The sequence below is a fragment of the Panulirus ornatus genome, chromosome 59 (genome assembly GCF_036320965.1).
Source record: "Panulirus ornatus isolate Po-2019 chromosome 59, ASM3632096v1, whole genome shotgun sequence".
Classification (NCBI taxonomy): domain Eukaryota; kingdom Metazoa; phylum Arthropoda; class Malacostraca; order Decapoda; family Palinuridae; genus Panulirus; species Panulirus ornatus.
Genome location: NC_092282.1, coordinates 11,406,487 through 11,413,402, shown reverse-complemented (window position 1 = coordinate 11,413,402; position 6,916 = coordinate 11,406,487). Strand labels below are relative to the sequence as shown.

Sequence of the window (6,916 nt, the reverse complement as noted above, 5' to 3'; positions counted from 1 at the left end):
TGCAGTCGAAGGTGAATGAGAGAGAGAGAAAAAAAAAACAAATAGAGACTGGAATTGTTGGAATCCTTTTTAAGCTTCCGGCATAAACGGATCGTCCATTAAAAAGGGAGATTTCTCAAGTCTTTCTTCAAAACTTAATGTTTCCCTCCCCCAACTTTTGCATCACCACACACACACACACACACACACACACACACACACACACACACACATACACCTTAGTTTAAGCCAGGTACCCATTCATCGACCAGCCCTAAGGGGAGGATGAGCACCTGGGTTGGATGACGTCTGACAGCCCTCGCCCACGATTCGAACTCACACAGGCTGGGGCCCCCTGGCCGAGCCACGCTGACCCGTGGCCAGTAGAGCGAAATGTTGTGTTCTCTGAAAACGTTTTCTGTTTTTGTACGTTTCTAGTGCTATTTTTGGGTTCTGTTTTTGTAGTATGAAAATGTTTCACGAGTTTATTATACTTTTCTGTGTGGTTATCAATTTTGGTGAAGGTATTTGCATGTTTAGTTCAGTTCTTGTTTGTTTGGGTGTTTTCATGTTTGTTTGTCTTTGCATCTTGTTTCATGGCGTGTTTATATTTTTCTATGTGCACGTTTTCTATGAGGTGGTTTAGCTATATACTTCACAAAATTTTGTCTCAAAATGTTCCTGCAGAAAGTATCCACGTAGATTCAGGCATGTAATTGTAGAATGGATTGGCTTAATGCATTTGAAAGATTTCCTACAAGTGTAGGGATACCATGATAAAACCTGACTTACTGTAAAACACTTTGAATTTGTTTTGTAATTAAGCTAAGGTGTATACCTTAGCTTGAGTTAAGTACCCACTTCATCGTACTTCGATTGTGTGTATGTGGTCTTAGAATTATCCTCAAAATCGGAAAGATAAAGATATTAAAACATCTTTCTACAGGTGGATGTATATTGAAGTTGACAGCCTTAACGAGCCAGGCAGTTCATGGTCCAAAAGCCCAAATAACCAAACAATCGATCGAAGTTTATATGTAGTTTAAACATTGGATGCTCATGCATACGCAATTAACAAAGTTGGGAGGTTCATATATATATATATATATATATATATATATATATATATATATATATATATATATATATAGAATACTGTATATATAGTGCTCATAAAGTATATAATCAGCAGTCACATTTTCTGTGATGTTACCCAAGAGTTAGTTTCGTCTCAACCCTACCAGTCTGTATACGTTCTGCTTCACTAGTTACTATCTTAAAAATGAGATGGCGCTGGTGGCAACATTTTTAACAACTCAAAAATACTGGTGATCAGGAGGAGTTACTCTTCCTAATTACATTCTCTTTGGTTCATCTTTGGTAAGGAACTTCCCCTAGTTTACCCAGAGCGCTGGCGGGTAGAGGATGTAGCCAGTGTTTCTGTGTTTGTAAAACTGTTCTTAACCGCGTTTTTCGGCAGTGTTACGTCAGTGTTACGTTGAGAATATTATTTACTTACCAGTGAATATAAGAACGTCGGCTGGTGCCCCTAAAGCGTCTATGTACGTCGGGCGTACGGACATTCAAAAAGTGTAAACATTCAGTTGGATGATGCCATGGACATGTGTTCGTGACGAAGAGGCATTAAATTAATACCACAGTTCATAGTGCCATCCATTAGGATCAAGGAGTTATACTGAGGACGCTAGATGACCGTGACGAGGTAAGGTATTTTTCGGCTTGGATGATATAATGCACGTTGGACGCCCATGGTGAAGCGCTGTGCTAGGCTTCGAAACCCACTACTCACTTCGGGAGGGGGAAGGAGGGATGTGATGTTTACGTTCATATCTCGTACGCGCTTGGGGTGGGAGGGGGGAATTGTTTACACATTGTTTATGGTCATACCTCGTACGGTGATTCTGATAGAATTTCGTTGACAATACAATTGGATAGTCGTGTTTTTATTTATGTATAAGCTATACAATTTTTTTTATGCGTGTTAAAAGTATTTAATATTTTTCATATCGTGAATCCATATAGTATTATTTCATAAAAGTTCGTATGAATGAAACAAGATGAACTTTTCAAGATCATTTTGGTGAATATATATATATATATATATATATATATATATATATATATATATATATATATATATATATATATATATATATGTGTGTGTGTGTGTGTGTGTGTGTGTGTGTGTGGAAAGTTAGGTAGACACATTATGCTTCTTGTAACAAAAATGTGACAAATAAGGATGTCTAAATGTTTAGTGTTGGCCTATTCTCCCAACTTAGCAAAAATAACAGTGCTTGCAATGTTGCTCTCCAGTACAATAACACCATCAGTAAGACCTTGATCAATAGAAGGCCAAATCATGTAACAATTGGGAGTGTTTACGCCGCCAAATGCAAGGCATGTAAATATATTCATGTTGGCCAGACAGGTATAACTGTAACGGAGATGTGTTATTGGCACCGTCATTCAGTACGCAGGGATGACCACAAAAATGCGATCGCTAAACACTGTCATGAAAATGATCACCCTGGCCATAGATCTTGAAAATCCCGTTATTTTAAACCCCTCTGATGATTATGCCACACGTAACGTCATTGAATCTGTCTTAATTGCTAATACTAAAACTTTAATTTGTCCCCACACAGTTGCAAAGCCCATCCTAGCATTAACCAAATCATTATGAGAGAATTGATAAAATACGAAAACAACAAAAATAATGTTCAAGACACACCCAGCTACCCAGGTCAACCCCTGCCACGTGACCCCCACCTCACCCAACCCGACTTAATCGCTCTTCCTTACACCGGTTATGGCCAGACAAAGCAGACAGTGCTTCGTCTTTTAGGATGGGTGTTTGACGGCGGGAATATAACGTGATGTTGGGACTTTAATAACTTTGTTAAGTATTAGCATCACCTGATGTTGAGGTGGATTGTCTGTCTCCACGTAACATATCGTGCCACCTGTATAGAAAAATTACGTGTTGAATATAATGGTATAAACTCCTACTGAAGTGCGATTTCACCTTCATCCTATCATCACAGACCAAACTATTTTTCCCTCTCTCTCTTCATTCACAACGCCTCTCGTCTCCCATCTGACCTCTGGAGAGGCGACACACCCCAACACCTCTTGTGTTAAGCCCTCACCCAGAATCCGTCCCAACCCACCATCCACTGTCACTCAAACCCTCTCGACGCATCCAACTCTAAGCAACGTTTTCTTTTCGCCCGTTTTTTTTTTGTCTTTTCTTTTCCCCGTTTTCAATTGTTAACGTAGTACAGGCGAATTTCCTCCACTCGCCCGCCGCGCCCCAGCGACTTTCGCCGGTCGGAGTCGAGATGGCAACACACGCCAAGGCCAAATGCACAATTTTCCACCCGTGCACAGGAACACTGCACCTTTTCCCCCTCCCCACGAATTTTAACAAACTGGTCGCGGGACAGTTACACAGGAGGCGGTGTAAAAGTTTGTTCTCTTTATATATTGCTCCTGGGACGTGACTCCCCCCTGACCTAAGCGGCGGGGTGGAAATTGGTGTAGGAAGTCGATCTGAAATTGACATATTAATGGCTGTGGACATGACTAGAGGGAGTGTGTGTTTACCTACATCCCAATGACGAGATTTTGAGAAATGGTAGGGCGAGCGCGTATGGCTCACCACGCAGGAAAGGCTAAGTGCTAAATTTTGAGTCGTATGAGTATGGAAAGTTGTATGAGATGTGAGAGACTGTGGGGCTGTGTCATGACCGCCAGTGGCCCGGGTTGTGGGTGAGTGAGGACAGAAAGAAGAACGCACCAGTCTTGGCCTATGGTACTTGTGACCTCGCGCGCTTCTGGCACCAACGCACCCGGTACCCCAGAGCCGTGATTGCACATCACCCGTAACCTACGTAGATATTAAGAGTATCCTAAATGTAGAGACTTTATGACTTCAGCGCTCGGTTAGACTAAGAATATTACACGACTGATTTTAAGAATTTCAGTCCAGAATTTACTAACCAGTTGATTCGGTGTCAGTTGTTGACTTAGTAAATGTCAGATGTTTGGAATATTGGGGAAATATTTGGTTCAGAGTGAGAGCCAATCGTACGGTAATGTACACTTACCCTAAGTTATATAGTTGAGCATCACAAGGGAACTCTGCAGCAGCATTAACTATATCCAGGTTTCCTGGCTCTTTAAAGCCAAATCGACGTTGATCAATAAGTGCAGAGGACAAGGTATTTTGTTTCTCTTTAAACGCCCAAATACCATGGGAAGAAACCCTCACAGCCGGGAGTCAATACCTCGAGACAACTTTGTCCCATTTTCTGTTATACCCTACAGTCACAAGGGGGGTTGAAAAAATATCTCCCTCAAAATCTTTCGAAAAGATTTTTTTCTTTTTTTCGATCCTTCCGAAAAAAAAAAGAATAAATCCCTGGTGCGTGCCAGAACGAAGTTTCCCTTCCACAATGTTTTTCATGCGTTGCCACCCGCTGAAGGGCGACGGTACGACCCCCTGGCCTACGACAGTACGACTCTGAGCTGCGACAGTACGACTCTTGGGTTACGACGGTACGACCCTTGGGTTAGGACAGTACGACTCGAGCTACGTCGGTAGGACGCTGAGCTACGACGGTAGGACGCTGAGCTACGACAGTGCAACTGTGAGGTACGACGGTACGACCATTGAGCTACGACGGTACGACCCTTGAGCTACGACAGTACGACCCTTGAGCTACGTCGGTAGGACGCTGAGCTACGACAGTGCAGCTGTGAGGCACGACGATACGACCATTGAGCTACGACAGCACGACCCTTCAGCAATAACGGGACAACACGCTTAGTCATGGTTGCTCTGACCTTTGACCTTAGTCTTAAAAATCAGGTCAAAGGTCAAGCTGGCGATCATGCTCAAGGATCGTACCGTCCTGCTCATATCGTACCGTCGTGCTCAAAGGTTGTACCGTCGTGATCAAGGGCTGTACCGTCCTGCTCAAACGACAGTACCGTCGTGCTCAAGGATCGTACCGACGTGCTCAAGGTCGTACACACACACAAACACACACACACACACACACACACACACACACACACACACAGTCCTTCATTACCTTGACTATTAATGTATAATTCGTACTTAAGGCTTCCTCCTCAACTTTACTCTAGTTCCTCCCTGTTTTCATTCCCCTTCGGGTCGACTCCCGTCCTCTCCTCGTTGTCTTCGCCTTCTGGTCGACTCCCGTCCTCTCCTCGTTGTCTTCGCCTTCTGGTCGACGCCCGTCCTTTCCTCGTTGTCTTCGCCTTCTGGTCGACTCCCGTCCTCTCCTCGTTGTCTTCGCCTTCTGGTCGACTCCCGTCCTCTCCTTGCTTTCTTCGCCTTCTGGTCGACTCCCTTCCTCTCCTCGTTGTCTTCGCCTTCTGGTCGACTCCCGTCCTCTTCTTGCTTTCTTCGCCTTCTGGTCGACTCCCGTCCTCTCCTTGCTTTCTTCGCCTTCTGGTCGACTCCCTTCCTCTCGCCTCAGACCCCAGCGACCCGCTCAACACACTTGAGGTCGAGAAGAAGAATAAGATCTTACAGGATCAAACGCCCCTTTTCGACAAGCCGCTGAGGGAGGGACTTCGCACGTCCCCCGGTGTAAATTCTGTAAATTCCTCCGTAAACCATCTGTCTGTACCAGCAACCTCGCGGTGGGGAGGAGGAGTGATAGGGTTGGGTGTACGAGTGACAGGGGTGGACGTGCGAGTGCCCGCGGTATGTGTACGAGAGCCAAGGGTGGGTGTGCAAGTGCCAGGGGTGGGTGTACAAGTACCAAGGGTGGGTTTACGAGTGCCAGGGGTGGGTGTGCAAGTGCCAGGGGTGGGTGTACGAGTGCCAGGGGTGGGTGTACAAAGTGCCAGGGGTGGGCATGCGAGTGCTGTTGGGATGTGTACGAGAGCCAGGGGTGGGTCTACGAGCGCCAGGGGTGGATGTACAAGTACCAAGGGTGGGTTTACGAGTGCCAGGGGTGGGTGTGCAAGTGCCAAGGGTGGGCAGATGAGTGCCAGCGGTATGTGTGTGAGTGCCAGGGGTGGGTGTACGAGTGCCCATTTTCCATTCCACAGTTATGTACTTACATGCTGGACCATAAGTTACGTCAGCTCATCCCCACGTGCGTGTTGGTAGGGCGCTGTTTGACAGTCAGTAGGTGAGTCTGTACATGAATATATGCAGTAACATTTCCAATAACATTTACATACCAAATTCACCCACGAATTCGGTTATATTATACAAAGTTAGGGAAACTAGAAACCTGACTGAGTGCCCTGGTTGAGAGACGGGAAAAAAAACTTTGGTAAAGAAGAATCCGCCTCAGAAGAGCCTGTGTGTATATATACATATATATATATATATATATATATATATATATATATATATATATATATATATATAACCATGGAAAGTTTTGTGGGGCCAGGATGTGGAAAGGGAGCTGTGGTTTCGGTGCATTATACATGACAGCTAGAGACTGAGTGTGAACCAATGCGGCCTTTGTTGTCTTTTCCTAGCGCTACCTCAGGCGCATATATATATATATATATATATATATATATATATATATATATATATATATATATATATATATATATACATATATATATATATATATATATATATATATATATATATATATATACTGAAACCGTGGAATTAAAAAAAGCAAGCCTAGCAGCCTAGCGATTGTTGACTGCAGCAGACAAGGCAGGAGACCCGCAGAATACACCCGTACTGCAGCATTCAAGATTTATTGGTATAAATGAGAAAATCGGACCTGCGGACTGGAACAGACAGCCCCAGCAGATGTCTGAGGGAAGCTCACCAGCGAGGCAGTCAACAAGAATCTCAGGAAATTAAAAGCAGCAACTCACTGGGTCTCGACGGCGCGCC

At 44.2% G+C, this 6,916-nt stretch overlaps 1 protein-coding gene across 1 annotated transcript in view; it reads left to right on the top strand.

Moving 5' to 3' along the window:
* Positions 1 to 1,495: 1,495 nt before the first annotated feature.
* Positions 1,496 to 6,916, top strand: part of LOC139767326 (uncharacterized) — a 206,833-nt gene continuing 201,412 nt past the window's right edge. The window contains exon 1 of the mRNA XM_071696625.1: positions 1,496 to 1,702. The gene's annotated coding sequence lies outside the window, so the exon portion shown is untranslated. The remainder of the gene's footprint in view (positions 1,703 to 6,916) is intronic.